Raw genomic sequence first — 25,902 nt, 5'->3', positions numbered from 1 at the left:
AAAATTTCTTTCATTACTACATGATGGTAAAACAATAATAATAAATCTTTGTTCTGTGGTTACACTCCCCCCTTATGTTTTTTTATTCCTTAATCTTGAAGAATTTGGGATTCTGGTTGCTTCTGATTGAAAGGGGTTTATTTATTATGGGGCAGATGGAAGGAGTTGTTTTGCTTACAGTTGTAGGTATTCTTTGTTTTTTGGAATGGACTTGTCCGTCATCATTTTCTTAGTTACTCTGGGCAAGTCCAGGGAACTGGAGAGTAGGTTTTGGCCACAACTCTGCTTAAACAACACATGAACATACTGAGATTTAAGTCCCTGAGACAGCTCTTTAATGGGGATAGTGATAAATATAGGTTCAGATAAAAGGGGTAGAGGAATCATAAGTAAGGAAATTAAAAATGATTCTAGCTTTGTTATATTATGGAAATAGATGACCATATATCCAAAAATAGGGCCTGTCAAGGGTTGTTGATTTCATGAAGCTGTATGCCTTGCTTATAGTGCCTAGACTCACTACCACTCCCACAATGAGAGACATAACTCCCAGGGATGAGCCTTCCTGGTGCCAAGGGATTACCAGGAGCCATCAGGGATGTATTTGGAAAAAGACCTTGACTGAAATGGAAAACATTAAATACAAAAGAGCTTTATAGCTAAGAGATTTCAAAGTACATTTCAAAGGTCATTGCAGAAGTTATGCTTATGCAGTTCTCAGGCAAATCTCACTAACTGCCACAGAAAAACAAAAGTTCAAAGGCTAAGTTCTTTTAAAAGTGAAAAGGTATGTTTTGTAAGACAATGAACTATTTTATGGTCAATATAAAGCACAGAACATTATCTGTTTAGATTCACAATGTTTGCCTTGTAGGCAGATTACTCAGAAGGTTAAGATAACCATTTTAAACATCTTAGCAGGCTAACAAACCAAGAAAACTGTTATGTTAACAAAAAGGAAACAAATTCTATTTTGTGTTAGGGTACTGTCTGGTAAGAACACTTAAAAGTCTCGTAAACCTATCAAATCTTAATCAACCTTGGCCATGACAAATAAAATTCCTTTCCCACAAACCTTCTACAAGTTTCTATATCTATACAGACTTTGTCCTACACATTGCTCTTTCTCACTCTGCAACAACCAGTCATTTTACTTTAGGATAAAACTTCTCTTTTCCCTTAACAAAACACATCCTGCATATCTTACATATTTAAATTACCAAAAATATCTGGAAACTGTCTTCAGACCAACAGCTTACAAAACACAATTACTCAAAAAGAAGTTTGTCAAACTAATAACTCAATTTGTGTAAACAGATTTACATTTTTTATCATCTTAAAGAGCTCAATGTTAGCTCAGGAAGCAAGTGACATATGGTGATGCTGGGATGACCTACACGTTTTCAGGCCTAACTCTGTCTCCAAAGCCCTGGATCCCAGTCCTAGAGCATGTCCGGGATCGTGTCTCACACGTGACTGGATGGACCTTCAACTTTGTGCTTATCAACAGATATAAAGATGGCTGTGACCACATTGGTGAACACCGAGATGATGAAAGAGAGCTGGCTCCAGGGAGCCCCATCGCCTCTGTCTCCTTCGGCGCCTGCAGAGACTTCTTCTTTCGACATAAAGATTCTCGAGGGAAGAACCCCTCGTGGAGGGTGGAGGTGGTCCAACTTCAGCTGGCCCACGGCAGTTTACTTATGATGAACCACCCGACCAATATCCACTGGTACCATAGTCTTCCTGTCTGAAAGAAGATTCTGGCTCCATGGGTCAATCTGACATTTCGTAAAATTCTGCCTATTAAAAAGTAAAAGTGTTTAAAAAAAAAAAAGTAAGCCTACATAAATTTAAGAACATGGCCAAGCAGAAAGAAAATTTATGCTTGTATAATACATACCATTACAAAAGACACAGCTAATTTTATTTACTGAGCTAATTAATCCTATTTGTGTAAGTTTTTCTGAATTAGGTTGATTTGATTTGTTTTTAAGTTTTGGTATAGTTTTGCACATATTCTTTTTTTCTTTGGAAATATTAGAAATTTGGTTTCCTTAATTTCTAAGCCTATATGATTGATTTATATATTAGCATTTATTTGTTTTCTAGCAAATTAGAATAAGGCTTTTAAGGAGGTTTTATAAGTTAATTTGATATTACCATCCAGAGGAATGAAAATCTCATATCTCAAACATACATACAGATACAAATAGAGTGTCTAGAGCTTAAGTTTAAAATTTTCCAGCCATGAGTCAGAAATAAGAACACAGAAACATAGAAAACACAGAAATCTCATGAGCTTTTAATTTATCTTTTACTGTTTGTTAGGAATCCTTTTATTTTAGTATGCCAAGTCTGCCAGTACAAAAACACCAAAAGTCTGTTTGCATTTATAATGGAGATATACTAGGGTAAAAGCTTACAGTCCCAAATCTGCTAAAATGTCCAAATCAAGGCATCATCAGAGGTGCGTTCTCATCAATGGTCATCTGCTGGTCAGATCCTGATCTCCCACCACATGACAAAGCAAGATGGTAACTTCTCTTTGCTTTAGGCCTGCTCCACTGATTCCAGCCTCTGGCATTTCTCTCAGGCCCCAGGGATTCCTCTTGTCCTCTCTTTCAGCTTTGCTAGTATTGGAGTCCTCTTTCACATGACAGTGCAAAAATGGCGTCCATATTTTTCTGTGTTTCTGTTTCCAGTTCTCTATTTGTGTAAGCCCCCAGCAAGAGGGTGGAGACTCAACTTGGGTCACAACTCACTGAGGTAGTTGAAGCAAAGGCACCAAAGTGATCTAATCAAGTGACCTAATCAAAGTTTCCCATCATGCAATCAAAGTTCCCCCACTCTCTAAGCTGTCAGCACTGTGGAGAAAGTGCTCTCTCAGATTTTGCTCCCCATCTCCAGGCTGTAACATGGTAGGCCCCTGGAAGGAATAAAGAAATGAAGGAATGATGAATGAGTTGTTTAGACATAACTTCACTAAACAATATCAATCATTGTCAAACAACCAATAGATAGGGGGTCAGGACCACTGGGTTCTCATCTGATCCCTGCCACTAACTTAAATCTCAGTTTCCATAAACAAGAGGTAGGGCTACCACTGCCACCAAACCTCCTCAATTACACTCAGTGAGGTATGGCTGATCTCCTGCTCCCAGGCAGGCTCCTCTGCACCAATTCAGGATAGCTGTCAAGGCATGGGGTTGCCCCTGCTTGTGTCAGAGTCCTCATTCAGAGCTCTTTCTGCAATCATCCATCATCATCTCTCCCAAAATGTCTTCTAAGCTCTGCAAGACAGGATCCAGTCCCATTTACTTCTGAATCCCAGAGCCCAGCTGGTGCCTGGTGCACAGAAGTACTAAGAGGGGTTTGAATGGATAAAACATGAGTACCCCTTGGAAATCAAAAGAAAGGAGAACAATAGGAAAACAACCATCTGTAACTCAAGTTCATGAGTATAGTAAATGGGCCTGAGAAGTTCTATGGGAACTTGGAGGAGGAAACTATTTATATTGTCTGGGGAACACCAGGGTAGACTTTCTAGAAGAGGTGATATGTTAGCTGTGCTCAATAGGATATTCTGGGGGACATTTCTTACCTCCAATGGAGGAAAGACAAGGCAATATTCCTGTGCTGATAGTTTGAGGATCATATTAGGACAGAGGACAAGGCAATCCTTCCAACACTGGCATTCAGTGAATCTGGTTATTTGAGGATCATATTAGGTCACACCCACTTAGGAGTAAGCTCATCTCAGTGCCAACAGCTTCACTGTTTTCCAGGGATCCAGACAAGGGTAGACATGTAGTGAATGAGGACAAGTGTGATGACATTTCAAAGAACTGTCTAAATCTCAGAAAGTGGAGAGCCAGGAATATCTGTTCTTCTGTGCCTCAAGCTCAGACCTCTTGCATCCAGGTTCAGACATGACACTAGGACTGTTTTAGAGACCCTGGGTTCCTCCAGGATGCAGGCATCCTTTGGATCACTACTCCTGAACATCAGAAGCCACCATGGTCTTATTGTCAGCAATGGCTTTCTGGACACTCACATAGAAGATCACTTGGAAAGCCCATGCATCTATGAGTTTGGGTTCTAACAGTCCTTGGGCACCTGCTCTTGGCTAAGTCTGTGTTGTTCAGTAATTGGGTTGCAAGAAGTAGTGGCCCCTGCAGAATAGTTCTCTTAGCCATGGGGTAAGTATTGAGCAGATAACAGTGGGATGAGGGGACTGGTGTCTGGCTGCTCTCTCTTTCTCTGTCTCCCCTGGATCCCAGCTCACCTCCTTTTTCCCCACACCCACTCCCAACCTTCTCCCTATCTCTCTCTCTGTGCCTTTTCTCTCTGGACCTCAGCTCTGCTCTGTCTATTTTGTCTGACTTTCTTAGCTTACTCCTAGATCTGCTCCCTCATCACTTCAGCTAGCAGGCTGTCTTCATTTGACATGTCCTTCCTTTATATACTTAAACATGTTACATTTAAACATTTTTACAGTGGAAGTGGTCATTTTTCTTTCCACACCCCTTGAAAATCTCAGGGTAACTGTCACTGATCCATCCCATAGATCCTTGAATCCATCTCCAACACACATACACTTGCTTTTTCTTCCACCTGCTCATGGAAAGCTCCTTTCCTAATCTACCTTGCCTCCCTTTCTTGGCCACATGGGGCCCTTCTCCTGGAGCCATTCAACAAAACCCATCAACCTCAGGAGGCCTTGGTGGCTCCTAGACAATGAGCAGGAAAAGGCTGATCAGCTTTGGCTGAAGAGGGAGCTTAGGGCCATGGGGTCATGCATTTTCCCAGGCAGCCAAGGAGCTGTGATAAGGCCTCCTGGAGTTCTCAAAGGCTGGAGGAGAGGAAGAGGCAGAGAAGGAAGTGCCTGGTGAGGGGCCTCTCAGCCCCAGGGCAGCCTAAACGCTTGAGTGAGGGGGACCTGGATGGGAAAGATTGGGAGTGAGTATGAGATTTAGAAATGTTAGGGTCTGAGAGTGTTTTCTTTCCTTTGTTTTCCTGCATTCTGGGTGGCTTTTCTCTGCAGTACCGCAGCTACAAGATTAGTTTTGAGGTAGTCAGGATGGGGGAGGGAGGAAGAGGGGGCACCTGAGGAGCTAGGCTGTCAGTGTGGTCAAGATAAAGAAAACCAGTCTTGGTCAGGGACCTGAGGCCCCCTGCCATGAAACATGAACCCCTTAGGTGCCAGATCATGGGGAGGTTCTAGGGCCCCAAAGAAAGGGCCAGGGACACTAGGGTAGCACTCGGGGGACTCAAGGCCATGGCAGTTTACCAACCAGCACAGCAGTGTTTGAGCAGTGTCAGCACCTGCTGATTTCCAAGTTCACACAAAGGCTTTTTCTTACCTGTGACAGATTCATGGCATCAAACAGCTTGCATAGAAGCTCAGGGTAATGAGAAAACTCTAAGCTTCCCCCAAAATATATGAGGGGAGATGCCATTCCCAGGGGCCAGCCAGGGTGGGGTGGGAGATATGGACAGATTTGGTCAAGGTGAAAGGCCAGAACCTGGGATGCAGCAACCCACATACCCCCTGCCCCAATTCCCCTAATCTCTGAAAGTCCCTGAGCTTTCTTAAGGCCATCAGTGAATGTGCAGGTGTTTGTAGAGTGTAGACTACAATGTAGACCACTGTCCATGTGGTGCAGCAATGCTCCAAAATGTATTCACCAGGTGCAGTGAATGTGCCACGATGATGGAAGAGGTTGTTGATGTGGGAGGAATGGGGTGACAGGGGTGGGAGATATATGGGGACCTCATATTTTTTGAATGTAACATTTAAAAGAAAATAAAGAAGAAAAAAAGTGACTTGTGACTCATAACTGCCAAACTCAGAACAGAGCTGCTCATAAGAGGTCATCTATTTCCCCCCTCACCACATTCCCTAATGCCTTCACAACTCAGGATCTCAGAGCTGAAATTGGATTTCTGGAGCACAGTGCACAGCTCTCAAATCCAGCACTACCCAGGACAATACTCTGGGGCCCCGTGAAGGGCAGCCTTGGCCCAGACCTCCCGAGCAGGGTTCCTGAAGACCTCCATGACCACACAGTGCCTGACACCCAGCAAGGATTTACACTGATCCCATCTTTCTCCTTTCTTCCTGGCCTACGGTCAGCAAGACATAAACACTGGGCTGAACTCCTGCTCCAGCCTCAGTGGTGTGGCTACTCATCTCCTTTCTCAACCTATCCAATCCTCAGCCTTCCCGTTCTGTAGGATGGATCCTTCTGCTCTATTTCATACCTCACAGCTCCCATTTCCCATTGAAAAGACAAGAGAAGATTTAGAACCAACTTCTAGGAATGGTGGGAATCATTTTAATTTGCCTGGGCTAATGGCTGGGAGAGGGTGATTAGCTCACTGACAAGAATCCAGTTAACTTTATTGTGCACAGACATACCATGTGTGCATACCTTGGTTAATTTTCTCTCCCCTTTGGGTATGACAAGCCAGCCCAGATGCTTGAGGATCCTATCTAAGGGTTCAGAGTCCAGGACGCCTGGCTCTGGGTCTGTGCTGTTCTTCTGGATTATTTCCTTTCCCACTTTCTAGAATAATGAATCAGCTCCCTAGAGCCTCCAAAGGGGATCAAGATTTGGTCTAGTTGTCACTATCATAAAGGTATGGCCTGTAGCCTGTTTGGTGCTTGTGTGCACCAGTCATGGTGCAGTCATGCCTTCCTGCCGAGAGGATGCCTTTCAAGTTGAGCCCCTCTGCTTGGGCATCTTTCTCATGATCCAATGCAAAAAGCCTATTCTCTGGGTACTCAATGTTGTTAGCTTTGAACTTGGTTTCCCAAAATCTGGTTCATGTTCGGGGAGGGGTACACAAGGAAGAAGGAGAAGGAAGGGAGAAGAGGCTGAGGGTACTGAGGCCTGCTCTGGGCAGTCTGGTTTGTGGACAAGGTGCCCACCCCACCTGCTGTCAGGTACACTGGGGCCAGATGGCCTCTAACCTTCAGGCTGGGGACCTGGTGTTCAGGTCCACCTCTTCCACCACTGCCCTCTCCAACTCACTCCCTGGCTTACTTTGATCCTGTGAAATGATTTGCACCAGCTTGTAGTCCTCTGGCTTGTCCCCATCCAGGTTGTGTTCTTCCATGGCCTTGCAGATCACAGCTGGAGCCATTTCCTGGTTGGTCACCTGTGGTGGGTCAAGGGACAGGCCCTCAGGGCATGGGTTCTGAAGCTGGTTCCCCCAGAGCGCAGCTGCCAGAAACCCTATGTAACCACCTCTGGTCAGGCCTGGGTCTAAAGCTCCCTCACTGTCTTCTCTTCTTCCCCTGGGGACACCTCCGTGGAATGAGGTGGGTCTTTCCAAACATTCTTCAGACCACCTCCTACAAGAACTTCTGTCTTCTGGTAGTTTCCCACTGTGGGTCCAAACCCCTGCCCTGTAGGCTGAAATATGTCCTCTGGGTCCTCAGCCTGCACATCTGCTATGGACTCCCAGGGCCCTGGGGACAAAGGGTGACCATGAGGCAGAGGGTGGGGACTAAGGAGTGAATTCTGGGCCTCACTCAGTTGCCTCCTGCCTCTCAATCACAGGAGGTGGCTTGCCCTCAGGAAGTGCCCCTGCCCTGACCTGCCTCTCCAGGACACTTCCCAGTCAGATCACACAACATCTAGTCTAAGCTCAGATGCCAGAGAGGAGGAGGGGCTGGATAACAACCCACAACACACCAGGACTGCCCCAGGCTCCAGGATGCAGCTGTGGTCAGCAAGGTCCAGGTGCAGTTGCCTTGACCATGAGGGCCTAGCTACAGGAAGGGCTCAGGTCAAGGATTCAACAAATGACAGCTTAGTAAAACCACACCTGCCCCTTTCTACAAGAGAAGTGCAGCCCAGGGAGGGTGTGTAACATGGCAGCTCAGCCAGCCTCTGTGCAGTGGATGCTGGGGTGGCTCCATCTATACATCCCTTCCAGGATCTGACTCCTGTTCACACCTTTTTGGCCACCAGCCTGAGAAAGAACCCATAATCCCTTCTGGGTCATGGCATCAGCCCGTCACTGGCCTATGTCTCCATCCACAGGTCCAATCTCCTTTTTGAAGCCAAACATCACCTGCTGTCCCTGTTCTTCTCTGACCCGCCAGTGACTTCCATCTCCCCCTATGAGAAAAGTCAAGCTTCATCCATCAGCTCACAGGGCCTGATGTGACCCAGCTCCCAAAACCTCTCTGACTTCAACTCTTCCCCTTGACCTCTGCTCCATCACCCTGGCCTCCAGGCTGTTCCTCAGGCAGGTCAAACACATGTGCCCCTTGGGTCTGGCAGGCTGTCCCCTCCATTCTTCTCTTTAGGGCTGCCTCAGAGATCCTTTGCCAGGCCTTCCTCAGCATGCCAGGCTCAGCCCCTATGCCCACCATCTGAGCCCTGACTGTCATCAAGCTCACACTCTTCCTGTCTCTTGAGGTGGCTGTCTGTCCATCCCCAACAACTGGGCAGTCCGCTCCAGGATAGCAAAGAGGGAACATGTCATTTCTTATGTGTCCAGTGATGGGCCCCAGGGAATAGCTTCACACCCAGCTCACCATGATGCTTTTGTACTGCTGGCCATTGTCCTCCAGGCTAACATGGACAATGCAATAGTCAATCACATGCCACTTATAGGGTGGCCATGGGTTGTGGCACCTGGGGATGAAACATCTGGCCCAGAGTTTGATGGTGGAGAAGGAGGAGGACATTCCTCTAGATGTTGATGTGATAACAGAGGAGTTCTGTGTTGATGCAGAGGTTGACTGCCCCAACTGTGGGTGATAGCAAGATCAGCAGAAGGTCTGGTGCCTTGGGGCACCCTAGGGTGGCTCTAGAATCTCTAGGAGTGTCTAGAAATTCTGTAGGAGTCAACAATTCTTGACCTATTTGTGGACCCAGAGAAGGCCAAGCAGGCACAGGAGAAGAAGGGTGAGGGCAAGGGCTGACATGGGATGAGATGGGCACTCACCATCATTTCATGGCCATCTTGGGGACTCTGGGACATGGTCCAGGTGGATTTTCACCTTAGAGCTTGACAAGCTGGCCTCATGTGTGTCAGGTGAGTCAGCTGCATTCCTGCTGCAGAAGTCAGGGCCACACTGGAGCTGGACACTGAAGTAGGGGGTGCTGCTACCACTGGACTCAGTGTCAGGGGCCTGGCAGCTGGATGGATAGGTCGGCTTACCTTGGGGTCCTCCCCTGGAATGCAAGCAAACTTCTCCCCTGCTACCACCCTGCTAAGTGGTCATTCCATTCATAGTAGACAGGGACTCTGACTCCCTTAGAGATCATGCAGCATCACCCCATTTCACAGAAGAGGAAACAGGCATAGGGATGGGACAACTCACCCAACTCACAGGCTTGGTTCGGAGTGGAGCTGGGATCCCTGGGCTAAATTGTCAGGCCCCCCAAGACCATACTTAGCCTCAGCTTCCATGAGCCCTGAACCAGCCCACCTTTGCCCATCCTTGATGGGGAACTCACTCTTCATTCCAAAGGCTTGATGCCTTCCAGGTGGTGTTTGTCCTTAAAGTTCTTACTGGCCAAGTGGGATGGGGGCTCCAGCTTACAAAACAGGTGGTAGCTGCAGGGCAGAGTGGCAGCTGTAGAGTCTCAGGAGCCACACCTCAGGTTTCCTTCCCACTGTCTGCACAGCAGCTGGCATTTGGGTACCCCAGTTGTCCTCAGGCAACAGATCCTATGATGACCCAGGAACCTCAATGGTGATCCCACAGCTACCGTGACCTGATGCTGTGTTGGCCTCACCTATATTTCTTGCTGAGCTGCTTCATGTCTCCAAACCAGGCCCCAAATTGCTCACTGGTCATAAGAGAGTCATAGCAGCAGCCTGCCTGGAGCTGCTGGAGCTCAGTGATCATCTGGTATTCCTGGAGCCAGAGGAAAGGAATAGTCACTGCCGAGGCCTGGGTGTGCTTGCAAGGTGGGAAGGGGGGCAGTGGCTGTTTTGTTCCTGTGGGTCCCTAACATCTCCACTCCCTTCCAGTCTCTACCTGCCCTCAGAGCTGAGTTCATACAGCTGATCCCCCATGAAGGTGTCTTTCATCCAAGTATATCCCCCACCGTTCAGAAGAAGGCTTTGGCCCTGTCTTTTCTCCTTAAAATCTCCCCATCAAACTAAGAGGAAGCTGCATGTTGCCTGGGGGTGTCCTTCCCAGGAAGGTCTGTTTTCCATCCTACACCCCATTCCAACACCACCTCAGCAGTGATGGCCACAGCTGCTTATCTTCCTCCTTTTGTCAAAATTGACCATCCTCCCCTGGAAGGGAGAGTTTACATCCATCATGAAGGGCCCCCATCCATTGCCATACCCATAGCCCTTGAGCCCATGTCACACTGCATTAATGCAGGGTTCAACATAAACAGGGCATCCCAGACTAGGGATGGAACCAGGCAGGCAATGGGCACCAGGTGTGGAGACTAAGAGTGGAGACAGAGAGAACTTCTAGCCCCAGCCTCTGATGACAATGAAGAGATGGGCCCTTGGACAAGCCTCCTTTATTCATTTTCAAAACGTTCATGGCACTCCAGCTTCCAGGAGGTTGTGTGGTTTCAGGAGACCCTGTATGCCCACTGGTGAGAGTTCAGGGCTCAGGGAGTGGCCTCTTCTCCCAAGCCTCTGGGTCTCTTTCCCACCCTGCCCCTGCCCCCAGACTCACTTACTTCTAGATACTCCTGCATTGCATGGCCCACCACCAAAAACTGAGTGAGAAATGTCCTCAGGCATGGGACAGTGCCCCAGATAACACCCTGTGGCACTGGGTAGGAATGAGCACAGACTCTGAGTGGGCTGGGTGGGGATGAGCACAGACTCTGAGATGTGCCCCAGACCATGCCCTGAAAACTTCTCAATCTCAGACTCCTAGGACCACACAGCCTTCCCTGGTCAGTGTCAGACACTTAACTCTCACTCCCTATGTTCCCCTTCCAGACTCCAAGGACCACAAACTCCTTTGCAGTCACCTTCCAGCACTGGGTTTTCTAAAGTCACCAAGTTTAATTCCTCCCTTATCCAATCCACTCTGTGTCAGCTCTTCCAGATTCTTACCCTGACTGGCTGCAACTAGTCCCCCAGGATTCCCACAGCTCATGGGCCTAAAGTTTCCAGGGACATTGAAGGGAGGCTTTTCCAGGTGTAGGGGCCAAGAGGGATGGGCTAGAGGAAGGCCCCATGTTAACTTTGGGGCCACTCCTCCCTGACGCTCCCGGCCTCAGGCACACTCACCTTCTTCAGCTGCTGCACCTTCTTCTGGGCTCTTGTGGGTTTCAACTCCAAGGTTGCGAACTTGCAGATCTCCTCCTGCCAGGGTTGAGGACTAGGTCAGTGGGGCCCTCCATCCCTCAAATATTGTCCCTGTGGTCTTGGACACTTGGATCAAGTGGGAAGTTGGAAATGTGCTGCCATCATATGCCTGATGTCCCCTGCATGATCTTGTACAAGCAGACTGGCCTCCCTGAACCTGTTTATCTCCGTTGAAAGGACAGAGACCTAAACCCCCTCATTGGGAGTCCAGAGGCCTTAGTGCTGCATGCTAGCACCAAGGGTGCTCTGGCCATTATGCTTTACCCCTCAGAGTCATGAGAATGCTCAACCATGTTCCTTTTCTCCCTTGAGCCTTGTCATCTCACTGTGAGGGTGGCAACACTAGATGGTCATGCCTCCTTTCCACATGAGGACACAGAGCCCCAAGAGGATATCAACTTGGACTGATTCACTCAGGTGCTTCAGAGGACACCATCTGTTCCCTTCAGACAGTGGTCACATCTGAGCTGACCTCACCCCACCACAGACCACCAGTAACTGGTGTCTGGTTTTCTTGGCCTCTGAGTGTAGTTTGGGGCCTTGTGTCATCCCAACCATGGAGCTTGAGGATGGGATTTCTCTGGATGCTCAGGTAAGCAGCTCCTGCCAGCCCCAGCCAAGAGGAGTGGAGACCCCAAATTCTGCCTGAAGCCATACCAAGGGCATCCCCTCTCCAGGGGTCCACTTAGAATATTCTGTGTGCAGACAAGTCCCAGCATGCACTCAGGAATGTGTCTCCAAGGTGCCAGGTCTGATTATCCAGGTAAGGTGGGAGCTTCCAGGAGCACTGGGCATTGAAATTTTGCTTCCACTTTAATGTAGAAGCTTCCGGTTATGGTCAGGAAGGACAGCCATGGTTTCCTGTCTTCCATATATTTCTCGTAGCTCTCTGGCACACATATCATTAGTAACAAGGCAGTTATGAGGCCCTCCCACTCAGATGGAGACTTCTCATCCTGCCAGTTCATCATCTCCTCCTGGAACATCCCAGCCACTTCCACTGAACCCAAGAACTACAAGCCTACTGCCCTACATGACCCTTCACCTGCCCATGAATCAAGCATATCCCTCTACATCTTCAACCAGAAAGGCCAGACGGATGTTTTCAAAGAAACTTTCAGTGAAAAACTAACATCCCCACCACCTGAGCCCTGACCCTCCAGCCTCCTCTTTACCTTGATGATCAACTCCCAACTCTGTGAGAAAATGGCAGACAACATCTGAAAGAGGTGGAAGCTGTCCCTGGGGGAAGGCAAGAAGGAAGGAGAAGGGTGGGAGTGGGTAGGAGTGTATAAAGGTTAATCCATTTTAATTTAGCCACCTGGGACTTGGGCTGCCTGGGTGGGTGGTACTGAAACTGGGAGCTCTGAGTGCTACAGGACATCATGGGACTTTGGAGCTGAGCAGCTGGTTCTGATGTGTAGATTTCAATGGACAGAGAGTGGTGCTGAGAAGTAAACACTTAACATGCTCCCATTTGGTTCAACTCTAACTGACAGTGACGGGAACCAGTGCTGAGGTAGAACATTTGATCTCATCAACCTAAAGCTGCATGCCACCTGGTCCTTGCCCAGGAGCCACTGCCTCCTAGGCTCCCCGAAGGGCAATGTCCAGCCCCCACAAGGTCCCTGGTCCAACTTGGTGTCCCAGGAGTACCCTGCCCATCTGGAAACTTCCTCCCATGTCTTAAGACAGTGAATTGAATGGCTTTCAAGAGGAGAGAAGATGGCATAGAATGAGAAGTTTTTGAGGATTTGGCACTCCTGGGAAGGGAGAAAGAATGAGCAGTGAGATGTGGTCTGAGTGCCCCCCTGCTCCAGCTTCAGCCCCTCAGCTGACATCTCTCCTCTAGGATGAGACAAACACACAGGGAGATCCTGAGGGCATGCTGTGGACCCAGAGAGGGACAACCACACTCAACCTGAGACAGTAGCCTCAGTGATAGGTGAAGATAGTGTAAGGCTGTGCTATAGGCCAGAGAGGACCTGCAGGACTGAGAGCCAATAAGATCACAGAAGGGCTCCAGGACTCCAGAGAGGGCCCCTTGAGCATACCCTGGCCACCTTGATCCAGTAATCCACCACCCTGGACCTGTCCAGGGCCACCATACTCTGGTCCCCAAGGCAGGCTGTGATGACACAGTTGGTTACACTGGTTGAACTGGGTGATGATGTCACAGATGGGGGTTTATATATACTCCTTGTCCTATTTGTTGTGCTGGGACCACGTGGTGCCCAGTGATAGGGCACCACCTTCTTGAACAGCTCCTGGGAAGAGGAGATGTCAGCAGGTCCCACATCCATGCAGCTCAGATAATGCAGGCCCTAAAGGCCAAGGTCAGGGTCCAGTGGTGAGGACAAGGGGTGTTTTCTGTCCCTGAGGGGCCCTAACACTCAAGTGACCCAGAGCACAAGCCTATTGGGGAAGAGAAAGCTGCACTTTCAAGTCCCTCTCATGAACTTCAGCATGGGAGGTGCCTCATGCCTCCACAGGCTCAGATGGTACCATGGTCCCTCCTGATAATGCCCCCTGGGCCTGCTAGCAGTCAGGTACTGGGTCCCTGGGTGGGCAGAGGTTTTGGGTGACTGTCAAAGGATCCAGTGCACATCAGGGTCTTATTAGTGTCAATGTTATGGAGACCCCAGAACAGAGCGGGCCACCCGTGGAGCTGATTGCACCTCAGTGAGCTCCCTTCAACCCTTAATGGCCAAGCCTCCTCAGGCTTTCTATTTCTTTGCTCTCATGTGATCTTCACAGTTGGTGTGTATGGCAGGTATGTTTAGTGTTCTATAGCTCCTCTCTAGAGAGGGGAAGTGCAGTTTTAAGGATTAATAAACTTGCTCAGGTTACAATGCTGGGAGTGTAGCCAGGCTTTGGAACAAGATCCTAAGATTCTGGATCAGAGGATGCTAAGGCTGGGGTGGCAGATCCTGGGAGGAAGATCTGCCCAGATTCACCCTGCTGATCACAACTATTCATCACATCCATCCATGTCAACTGCTCTGCCACTAGCTGAGGAGAGAAAGCCAGGAGGTTAGCCTTCTCCTCACTCAGCTGGTGGTCTGAGGTCTCAGGCCAAGGGCAGGAAGGTTCTTATGTTGTAACCTGCCCTGCTGCTGACTTTAGTTCTGGCAGTGGCTCTGGTGATGCTGCCAGACAATCGTTCCCCTCAAGAGCTGGTGCTACTGAAGGTGAGTAAACAGGCTGTAGTTCCAGAATGCATACTGACATAGACTGCAGGTGACACTGGAGGTGGTGGTGGGACTGCCTCCAGCTCAGGAATTTGTGATGCAGATGGTGATGTGACCTCCTCCAGTCTGGCAGCATGTGGCTCTACTTTCAGAGTGGCTATTTGTGCTACCTCCATAGGGAGCAGTGGAGGTGGCATCAAAGCTTCTTCAAGCACTAAAGCTGGTGCTTCTGATGCTGAAGGAGCAGGCTCTACCTCCAGGTCGCAAGGTAGGTGGAACTGGGCTTGCCTCTTGCACTGCATCTGGTGCATTGTTGGAGACCCAGGCTCTGGAACATGTGCTGATTGTGATGTAGCTGCCTCTACCTCCTGAGAAGGTGCTCCAGTTGATGACATATATGATGGTCTTGTTTCAGGACAGACATGGATCCTAACATTTTGGGTGGCTGTTGTGGTGGTGTTAGAGCCACCTTCAACTCAGGAGTAGGTGCTACAACAAGTAATACATCAGGAACTACTTCCAGAGCAAGCGCTGGTGCAAACTCAGTAGCTGGCAGTAGAGGTGGCAATGGAGCCAAATCAACCTCTGGAACCACCCCTGTGTTTGCTGCAGGTGGTGGAATTGGTGACACAGGTTGCACTGGAGGCATTTGCAGCTCTGGAACTGACAAAGGAACTGGAGAAGAGGTAGGTCCCACACTATGAATTGCTCTAAGTGTCTTTCAAATACAGAGAAGATCTCACAATCTCAAGGGCAATATCCAGCCGGAAAAGGTGTTCCCAGACTGCAGTCTCCCAGGTGACTTGTCTAAGGCTCCTCCTTGCTCCTGGCCCAAGGGCAATCTCTGGTAGGTCCTGTCTATGTGGTCCAGTCCTGGCCCCCACCCTACAAGCTCTTGTGCTACCACCCTGAGCACAGGGTGTCTGCCTCAAAGGGTTCAGGATGACTCCTCTCTGAAAGAGAACTATGGCCTGGTGCTCCAGGGCAGAGCCAGGTAAATGCACCTGGCCATGGGCCACCAGCAGCTTGAGGCAGGGAGAGTCTGCAGGTTGTAGGAAATCTTCAGAGTACTGGTTCAACCAGGTGCTCAGGAGGGAGGAGAGGAAGCTGAGGGCAGGTGGGTGGGCAGTAGAGGCAGAAAATGGCCTTTCTTCCACACTGCCCACAGGGACCCTCCCACTGGAACATAAAGCCCATAAGGACAGGGAAGAGTTTTGACTGGTTTGTTATTAGCCTGGCACTAACACACAGTAGAAGTTTCATCAATATGTGAGTAATGAGAGGACAGGGTCTGTCCTTCTGTCCTGGGCCCTCCTGGCCCCCACCCAGTAACTTCTGGCCTGAGGGGCTGCCTCATCTTCTGCCATGTGTCACGTGTCTCCTCTTCCCACTGACACTGCCCTCCTTAATGATAGGGGCACAGCTGGCCCTGCCATCCGTGCAAGAGGCAGACAGGACTGAGGTCCAAGGCAGATTTGGAGCAGGCTCCTAACCACCTCCTATCGTGGATTTGCATGAAATGATGTTTTGGGGTCTTGGTGCTGTGGTAGGAAAGGATTCTCTCAGAGACTGACAATGAGCTCCCAGGGTCCTCTGCAGCCAGTACCTCAGGACCCCACCCACAGCTTCCTTTGACTCCTTTCCAACTGGAGGGGGAAGCCTCTAGACTCAGCCCTCCAGGGGGATCATAGAATGAGTGGGGCCCAGTGTTCTGCCCAGCCCTTCCCCGCCACCGACCACCCAACTCCCCACACTGGTCTCAGGTGAGGAAAGCCCCTCCCCCTCTCCCAAAGTGCACTCACTTTTTCATTTCAAGGCATATGTCCTGCCTGCCACTGACATGGCGTTTACGTCCATATCTAGGGGAGACCGTGAGTGTGTCTCAGCTAACTTACTAAGTACAACCCCTGCTTAAGATGACTCGTGTTACTGCCTGCAGTTCCAACTCTAATAGAACCCAGAAGAGCAGGAAAATTTGTCCACTTTGTTCACTTCATGGAGCTACATGCTTCAGAAAGTGTCTGCAACTAATAGACACTCTTTGGTGAAGCAATGAGTCCTAAGCAGCACCGTCTCAGACCTAAGGTGAGTCTGGACCCTCTGTTGGCCTACAAAGATCCCTACTTTGACCACACCAAGGTTGGAGGCACTGAAAAGGTCTCAAACCTCCTTTAGAAATGAGAAAACTGGGATAAGTAAAGGGGAGAGACTGAGAGCGTCTTCATTGGGAAGAGGAAAGTCCTGCCTAGGAACAGCACTGCCACTCCAGCCACCCTGTCCACTGAGTCAGGCTCTGGGAAGCACTTTCCATGGATTCTCCCAGTTAGACCTTATAATCAACCTTGAAGTGTTTTTCTTTAACCACTCCCCGTCCCAAGGAGGAACACGAGGCCAGTGGGTGAAATGCCATTTCTGAGACACAAGCAAGTTGGGGGCAGGGCAGTCAAGTGGTCAGGGATGGGGCTGGCTCTTACCTGTGGAACAACCAGTCTAGGACCTGCTCAGTGGTGGTGAAGACCCAGTATGTTACAAAGATGCTGATATACATGAGGTTGCCCTCCTGGAAGGCGGGCACCAGGTGATCCACCAGCTTCTCCCAATTGAGTGCCTTGACCATCCGCAGCGTGTGGCTCTCCTCCCCATGAGGATTGAGTTGTTCTTCCTTTAGGGTGGGACAGAAGAGGCACAAGTGGTCGGAGGCAGAATTGTAGACCCCCAGGTGATGCTGGGGCTGTGGGCAGACCTGCTACACCTAAACCCTCAGTGACTTGAGGCCAAGGGGGAATGTGTGTGCCTCTGGCAGAGAAAGGTCCTCAGCCTTAAAATTGAATTTGATGTGAGGAAATAATTGAAAGATGAGATTCTAGACTCAGCAAGGGGCAGAAAGCTGGAGTGGCCCTGGGGAAAGAAAGGCCCCTGCAGTCCAGAGGATCTGAACAGACACCTCAGAGAACAGCAGACCCACCTGGTTAGTAAACAACTTTCAGGACTTCACTGCTCACGGAGCTAGAACCACAAGACTATGCCATTTGCCACCCTGACCCCAGATCAGGAAAATGAAGGAAAATGAAAAGAGCCTGTTCCAGGCAGGGTGCAGGGACTCTCCTACCCAAAGAGCCAGCTGGTGATAACTGAACTGCTCCAGCCTTAGGTATTTAACCTTCACTGTTGAAAGTGATGTCTGCGTGTCCTCTGTTCAGTCATCCCTTTCCTGGGAACCTCTACCAGGGGCAGGAGGGATCAGGGTAAGTGGGAGGTGTTCAGAGCAGCAGTGCTGACAGGGCCACAGGGGAGGACAGTTCAAGGTCCAGCAGCACCAAAGGCCAAATCACTGCTCTAAGCTGCCTCCCTTCTGGAATATTGGGCAGCCAAGTCAGGTCTCAGCTCCTGACCTGGGAAGGAGAAGGAGAAGGGGAAAGTTATTGGTGACAGCAAGAACCTAAGTGAGAGAGCTGTATGGCTTGGAGCAGCTCACAAAGACTGCTGCTGGGGACATGGGGCTAGGGAGTGTAAACAAAAATACAGCAGCAAAAAACACATATATGTGAAGTGAGTCCACCCTTCCACCTACTTTGAGGGGAACCCCATGGAAAAGACTCCTTTCTGCTATTCCTTTAACCATTTGAAGAGATCTGCCTCCTGGTCTGTGGAATGGCACTGTGGTGGGTGATTGGTGGGGACCCAGGTTTCTCAGGAAGCAGGATACTAGGTCACTCAGGTGTGAAATTCCTGGAAGAAAGCAAGGGAGAGGCTAGGGTGGGGAAAAGGACCTGGGGTGCTCCCCTACTGTTGCAGGACCTCATTTGTCACCTGCTCCCACCTAGAACCAACGCTGGGACCGTGATGGACCTGCATCTTCTACAGAGAGATGGTGTAGATGAGGCCACCCTCCAGCTCCTCGACAGCCACCTGCATGGAGCTCTGTGAATACAGTGCCCAGCAGACTGGCCAAGAGACATCAGCAAGTGGACTGCCCTACTCCACAAGGGAAGCTTCTCCTTGTTTGAGCTGGGACCCTGATCAGACACAGATGGGTGCCTGCTCCCTCTCCAGCTCCACTGGAGAGGAGATGACACCTGAGAGCTCAGGGTTAACACTGGTACACATGGGAGTCACCCCAAGATGAGACTTCCCACCCTTCCAGCCATGATCTGGCAGATGACAGGGAAGGACCTACTGGGTTCCCATTCCTGACAGTCTGCTCCATCCCAGGTGGTCCCACTGCTCATGTCTTCTACTCACTGGGAGGTTGGTGGGACATGGAGCTGCCTAAGCAAAAGCAGAGTAGGTGGCATGTGCTGAATTAGCTGTCCCTCACTCACCCCACATTACCTTTGGGTACCTCCTGTATGATGGCCAAGGAATTTGTGACTGCGACCTGAGCCAATGTTGAAAACAATGGGGATTCACTCCTGACTTGGTTGAGGCTGCAACCTCATGAACTAGGAATACAGCAGGAGAACATGGTTCCTTCTTGGGTGTCTCCTGCCAAGTGAGCTGGGAAGGGGCTGCCTTTGGAATCTGGGTGCCTGGTTACCAGAGTTCCAAGTTCTGTTGGGGTCTCTCACCAAGGAAGTGAGGTCACCTTCTTTGGTCCCTTTACCTGGGTCCCTCAACTGTAAGAACTCTACAAAAGTCCCTGTGCATGTCTGTCTGTGTATCCTCCTCACCTAGATCACCTTGTTAACTGGACACAGTTCTGCCAACACGCCCCTCCCCACAGCTACCTGGGAAGGCCTGTGTGCAGCTCAGTCCCCAGCTATGAGGAGATCCAGTCTGGTTCAGACCCAGCTACTCCTTCTTTTCAGTTTTGTGACCCCAGACTAGTCACCAAGGCCTCCCCAGGCTCCTAACTGACACAGTTGGAATCATTCTAGCATCTGGCTCCCAATGGCAAAATCAAGCCTAAGTGGGGAGAATACTGCAAACTCCACAGTCTTGTTTCCCATGTAGATAATACACAGACAAACATGGAATAAACAGATGGATGTAGCATTCAATAAAATTCACAACAGGACTGGGGAGGGCTGTGTGAGTTTAAGAAACTCACTTTCACTCCTGGATTGCTGTCTCAGTCTATACCATGATGAGGTTAAAATGAGATGAAATCCATCCATTTTTGTGTGTGTGCCAGAATCCTTCCAGAGCCATCCAATTGTATTTAGAGTCAGATAAAAGTGCCTCCTCTCAACCTCTGTGGTGGGCTGCCTGTGCCCTGAGTCGCTGCCATCTCTGCTTTCACGTACAAGCAGCCTCAGATAATCCTCCTTGGACTGAGTCCTGGCCTAGTGATTTGCTGCTAAACAAAATAAAATGGCTAAATATCAGGTCACCCCTCCTAAGACTTACACTAAATGCTTTTCTGTGTTCACTACTCTCCCCTGTGAGTGAACTCTCCCTCTTTTGGTCTATCTCCCATTTAATATGAATCCTGCAGATCAACACAATAGGACTGGGAGGTAGTTCCTCCCCCAGTTAATCCTCAGTTGAGGCTCTGCCCCCAGCAGCTGCCTTCCTAGTATCTTCTCTGGCCAAACTCCATCTACCTCCCACTCTTCCCCTGCTGAGCTTTCTCCCAGGCTCCATCTTCCCACACTGTGGCAAGGGTTGTCTCCCTCTTGTCATTCTGGTCACAATGTGTCACATCAATGTGTAATTCCAGGCCCTTCTACCTGGTGGTCCCATAGCCCTCCTTGCAGCACCTGGCTTAGCTTTCTCTGTAGCTTTCTTGGGATATTGGGGCAAGGTGAATTTGCTTTGCTTTTGGGAACATGTCATTTTGGAAACCAGAGGCAGACAGTTGGGATTGAATCATGTCTCACATGAAGACACATTCAAGTCTTCAGCTGTTTTCCTGGAGTAGTGAACCCATTTGCAAATAGGGTTTTTGAAGATATTGTCACTATTTAAGGTGTGAACTCATTTATGAATAGGACCTTTGAAGATTACATTTAGAATATGCAAATTAGTCATGGTGAGACTTAATCCATATTGCTGGATCCTTAAAAGAAGTAAAAAGCCAGTCAAAGTCAATAGAAGACAGAATTCAGTAGAAAGTTAAAGAGCATACACAGGGAGGGAGATGTAACTATGTGATAGCAGAGATACAAGCCAAGGACCCCCAAGTTTTGTAGCTATTCAAACCTTGAACTCTATAGATATCAGAGAGAAAACACGGCCATTAAAGACCTTGATTTTAGTTTTCTAACTTCCAAAAGTTGAGGTGATAAATTCTGGTTGTAAGACAGCATGTGGAGTTTGTCATAACAGCCCTGGAAAATGGGGATGTTATCATTTAAAGCAATTTGGGTACTTAAAATTAAAAATGAAATCTAAGTAAATGGTAATCCAAGCCAGTGATGGAACAAAACTAATATTATAATTCTTAAAAAGTGAGAAAAATAAATAAATACTTCACAAAAATGGGAACTAAGGAAAAAATTGTGTAAGCCTACTTATTTGCACAGTGAAAGAATTTTCTATTCATTAAGATGAATCATTTCATAACTCTGTTGATTGAGTTTGTCATTATTTTTAAAATTACAGGTTGAATGATCCACTTTCAGAAATTGAAGTCTTGCTGCTGGGTACAGCTATCTCATTATTTCCTTCTTACATATGTTATTTCTCAAACATTTTTAAGAAATTAGGTGTTATGTATGACATTATGAAAATCTGGTCCTTCAATTATTCACCTAAATATCAATCCATGCCAATATTTAATTTTATTTTATGTTACACCTGTGTGACCTAAAGTCTTGTGTAAATATTTCCTTGCATTGGATTGTAGAGTTTACTCACCCTAAAATTTTGTTTTTCACCTTGAATACATTTTTACCTAATTAATTCATAACAACTTTGAAAGAGATATATACTCATGATCCAGTTAAATATGAAATTTTCATATCACAAAGTAAATGAGAAAGAAACCAACTTATATAAAGTAATAAGTGCATAAGAAATGTTAGTTTAAAGAAAGAAATTTGTCACTCAATGCAATAAATATCTAAAAAAGAGGAAAATCACTAAATTTATTATTTAGGAATAATTAAAAGAAAACTTCAATAAAGGAAAAATAAATAAATAAATTTTGAGACTACTCAGGCAAGGAAACACTTCCCAGTGAAGAAATTTACTGAGTGATGGCTAATGTGAGAAAATTTCTGAGATAATTGAGTCAAGAAACTGAGTTATACATGGAGTTCATTCTAATTAACCACCTTCCTTGATAAAATGTATTGATTCCAGAGGTTCATTCACAGTGGGTTAAAACAAATCCTATTGTATTCATTCAGCAAAGGAGCCTTCAATTAAGTCTTTTAATGGCTTTGGATCCTGGGATCACACAAATTGCATAATTCTGTTTGCTTCTGTTGGTTAGAAATTTTGATGAAAAGTGATGGTCAGATTTTACATCTTTTAGGAGAGTGTTTAAATAAATGGCTTTCTTTTCTTTATAACTGTTCTCTTGATTTTCCCTTAAAAAGATTTGACAGGATGACCTCACAGTGGAAACATAAATTTTAGATATTCAGGTGTACACTACCATCTTGGTTTCAAGTGGCATTTTCAAGGGATTCCATTATGCTTTTTCCAAGACCTTTCAGTCTGCTTCTGACAAGCCAGTGATTGTGCAGAAGCTTTCAAGGCTCTATGAGCAGTAACTCTGACAAGAGCAATGATTACAACCAAGCAACGTAACTCATGTTTGTGGGTGATCCCTTGCCCCATCAAGCTCAAATTATTTGGAAGATTCTTTTTTTTTTTAAAGATTTATTTTTTATTTAGTCCTCTCTCCTCCCCGCCCCAAGTTGTCTGCTCTCTGTGTCCATTCACTGAGTGTTCTTCTGTGACCACTTCAAACCTTATCAGTGGCACTGGGAATCTGTATTTCTTTTTGTTGCATCATCTTGTTGTGTCAGCTGTCTGTGTGTGCAGCACCATTCCCGGGCAGGCTACACTTTCTTTCATGCTGGGTGGCTCTCCTTATGGGGTGCACTCCTTGCATGTGGGGCTCTGCAACATGGGGGACACCACTGCGTGGCACGGCACTCCTTGCATGCATCAGTGCTGCACATGGGTCAGCTCCACTCTGGTCAAGGAGGTCCAGGGTTTGAACTGCAGACCTCCCATGTGATAGGTGGATGCCCTATCCATTGGGCCAAGTCTGCTTCACTATTTGGATGATTCTATGTGCTATTTTCACAAAATGGGCAAAAAATTAGCATTCTCTTTAGACAATTATATAGGGAACATAACTAAAAAGAGATGTTACATAGCATACTTGCTATGCCTTGTTTTGTTCATGAATGAATTAAACTATATGTACAGAAGATGTTCAAAGTAGAGACTTGTTTTTGATTGTGTAATATTAACAGCATAATTTGCTAATATTGGAGGACAAAGGAGTCAAATATCTTGAGATCAGCCCTTAAAATTCATACCCTGAGAATGGAAAGTCTTAATAAGCAAACACTTTGCTTCATAAAAATGTCTGTTTGCTCAAATGAACCTAATGTATGTATAGATATACTGAGTCAAGAGAATTTCCTGAAGGAAACAATGAAGTTATTTATTTGTTTGCAGTCTTAACTTCCTGATTAAGATTTACAGGAACACATAGTTATGTTTATGCAGAGGACTCAGTTTTCAGTGTAGCCAGACTGAACTGAAATATAGATATTCTCAGCCAATATAGAAGAAACCAAAGAAATTCTGCAGTGATGTAAATAGGTTTTCTAAGATTGCACATGTCCCACCATCAGAAACCAAGTTATATCTGGAGTTTTGATATTTCAAACCAGGACTGTCTAATTTCATGTACTTATCAAGGGAGAGTTTATGGTGTTAGTGGCATTATCTAGAACACCTGTCAAATTCTAAACTAAAATATGTAGGATTTTTCCCACTTATCATGACTTTTGTAATGTTTGAACTGAAGGTGATTTAAGATAAAAAAATTCCAAGAGGGAAGTGGACTTGGCCCAGTGGATAGGGCATCCATCTACACATGGGAGGTCCGTGGTTCAAACCCCTGGCCTTCTTGACCCATGTGGAGCTGGCCCATGCACAGTGCTAATGTGCGCAAAGAGTGCCGTGCCATGCAGGGGTGTCCCCGCATAGGGAAGCCCCACGTGCAAGGAGTGTGCCCCATAAGGACAGCTGCCCAGTGTGAAAGAAAGTTCAGCCTGCTCAGGAATGACACCACACATACAGAGAGCTGACACACAAGATGATGCAACAACAACAACGAAAAAGAAAACACAGATTCCCATGCCACTGACAACAATAGAAGTGGACAAAGAAGACCATGCAGCAAATGGACACAGAGAGTAGACCAGAGGGGTGGGGAGGGGGGGAAGGGAAGAGAAATAAATTTTAAAAATTATAATTAAAATAAAAAAAATTATTAAAAAGTTCCAAGATTTCTTTGGCTAAACTATTGATCAGTAAATTGACACTCAGTTTTTCTCCTTCTTGTATAATATATCTAAAAATTTCCTTTGCTTGTTGGGCAAATGGATGATCCACATAGAGCTTGGATTTTCTCAGGGATAATATGCAACCAGGCATCAATTTACTAAGAAACAAATTCAGAAGTCCTGTTTGTAAATAATGGCATATAGGCTTTTTATGCAGTACTTTGCCCACTGGGGGAAGCCTAGTATGTTTATAGACATAATACCTGTGATGGTTAGGCTAATACGTCAACTTGGCCAGGTAATTGTGCCCACTTGTTTAGTCTAGCAAGCACTGGGCTAATTGAAATACAAGGACATTATGAACTTTAATCACCAGTGACTTTACTGCATGAACAGCTGATTACATTTACATCAATCTGGGAGATTGCCATCAGCAATGAGTGATGCTTAATCCAATCAGTTGAATGCATTAAAAGAGGAAGTGATACCAGCATTCAGGGAGCATTTCCCATCTCATCTTTGGACACCCAACATCTCCCAGAAACTCATCAAGGACCTTCATTGGACATTCACTGAATCTCCTGGTTGCAGCTTGCCCATGGAACCTAGACTTGTGTATCCCCATGTCACATGAGAAACTATGATAAAAGCTCTTACTATTGACAGATATCTCATGTTGATTCTGTTTCCCTAGAAAATCCTGACTAATACACTGAGATATGATGTTTGACTTCATAAACATTAGTACGTCTCATAAATACTCAAAAATTAAAGCCCCTCTCCCTGCCCCTTCAGTTATCTTCACTGAGCATGATCCAGAGACTCCTTTCTCAAAAAGAACTAATTTTATTCCAAACCTTATAAAGAAATGTGCATTGACTTTTTCTATTATGCTTGGTAATCTCTTTCTGGAGGAACACTGTGATACTTAGAACTCTCACAATTCTCAGCAGGTCTAGGAATTGCAGGCTCTAAAGCAGTCGAAGGCCCTTCAATGCCTTGTTTTCCATAGATATTTTAAATAATCTCTTAAGATTAATTAGATTAACATCATTTTGCTTTGACACATAACACAGACTAGGGGTTTTGTAAAGTTTGAGAAAGCACAAATTCACAAAAAATGGTTTTAGCATTAGTGTTTGCTCAATGGTATGTTAGAGTCCTTGTACCATGGTAATAGGATCAATAACCTTTAGAGAACAAGATAAAGTGTCATAGAGGTACATAAATTATGAAATGAAATTAATATATCTATAATGTATGTAAAACTGTGAAATTAAACAGAAACAATATTCTCATCTCACATGAATTGAAATAAAATGTTTGATAGTCATAAAATCATCCAAGTTAATGGCAGAGGTTATGCAATATAATTGAAAAGTGACAACATGGAATATAAAGTAAAAAGAATGTACTGGCATAATGTGAGCTCTGAATCTAAAGCTTAAAGTAATTGCTGATGCTTTGTTTCCTCTGACAGAGTACTGAGGAATGAAGATAAATTTCTTTAAAAAATCATGAGACAATCTTGAAAACAGTCACCAAGAAATGATTGAAAGACTTGGGGATAATTTCAGGAGAAAAATACACAAAATCCTACATTCCAGGGTTAATATCTCAAAAGCAGATGAGCACAATGAGACAAGGAGGCATGAAAAGGCAAATGTTCCACCTCAAAAACAGTATTGGGAGAAGCAGCAAGATGGCAGCAGAGTAAGGTGCTCCTAGAGTCAGTTCCTGCTACAGGGCAGTTAGCAAACACCCAGAGCTCCCTGGAGCTAGCTGAAGCACCTGTTTGGGGCTCCAGGAGGCCAGAAGAGTATCCTGCAACATCTTTGAAGGAATAGAAGGAGGAGACTGTCTATCTGCAGAAAAGACTTGTAAGTAGAGTGCTCCACGCCCCCGAGGCTGGTGCCCATCCTCCACTGGAGGCACAAGCCACCTCGGGAGCTGTTCTGCAGCTGGAA

General features: G+C 46.8%; 3 long non-coding RNA genes across 3 annotated transcripts; all 3 read right to left on the bottom strand.

The window, feature by feature from the left end:
* Positions 1 to 2,283: 2,283 nt before the first annotated feature.
* On the bottom strand, positions 2,284 to 7,158 carry LOC131276206 (uncharacterized). Its single transcript, XR_009183722.1, has 2 exons — positions 7,053 to 7,158; positions 2,284 to 2,929 (listed from the first exon to the last, which is right to left on the bottom strand). It is a non-coding gene; the product is annotated as an uncharacterized lncRNA (long non-coding RNA).
* A 1,830-nt stretch (positions 7,159 to 8,988) lies between these two features.
* LOC131276100 (uncharacterized) lies at positions 8,989 to 9,823 on the bottom strand. Its single transcript, XR_009183581.1, has 3 exons — positions 9,768 to 9,823; positions 9,486 to 9,585; positions 8,989 to 9,164 (listed from the first exon to the last, which is right to left on the bottom strand). It is a non-coding gene; the product is annotated as an uncharacterized lncRNA (long non-coding RNA).
* A 1,420-nt stretch (positions 9,824 to 11,243) lies between these two features.
* LOC131276068 (uncharacterized) lies at positions 11,244 to 18,913 on the bottom strand. The gene is made up of 3 exons (XR_009183547.1): positions 18,846 to 18,913; positions 16,988 to 17,175; positions 11,244 to 11,319 (listed from the first exon to the last, which is right to left on the bottom strand). It is a non-coding gene; the product is annotated as an uncharacterized lncRNA (long non-coding RNA).
* Between the last annotated feature and the right edge of the window lie 6,989 nt (positions 18,914 to 25,902).

This window comes from Dasypus novemcinctus, chromosome 26, assembly GCF_030445035.2.
Source record: "Dasypus novemcinctus isolate mDasNov1 chromosome 26, mDasNov1.1.hap2, whole genome shotgun sequence".
Classification (NCBI taxonomy): Eukaryota; Metazoa; Chordata; class Mammalia; order Cingulata; family Dasypodidae; genus Dasypus; species Dasypus novemcinctus.
The sequence above is the reverse complement of the archived record's forward strand: the minus strand, read 5'-3'. Positions and strand labels throughout refer to the sequence as shown.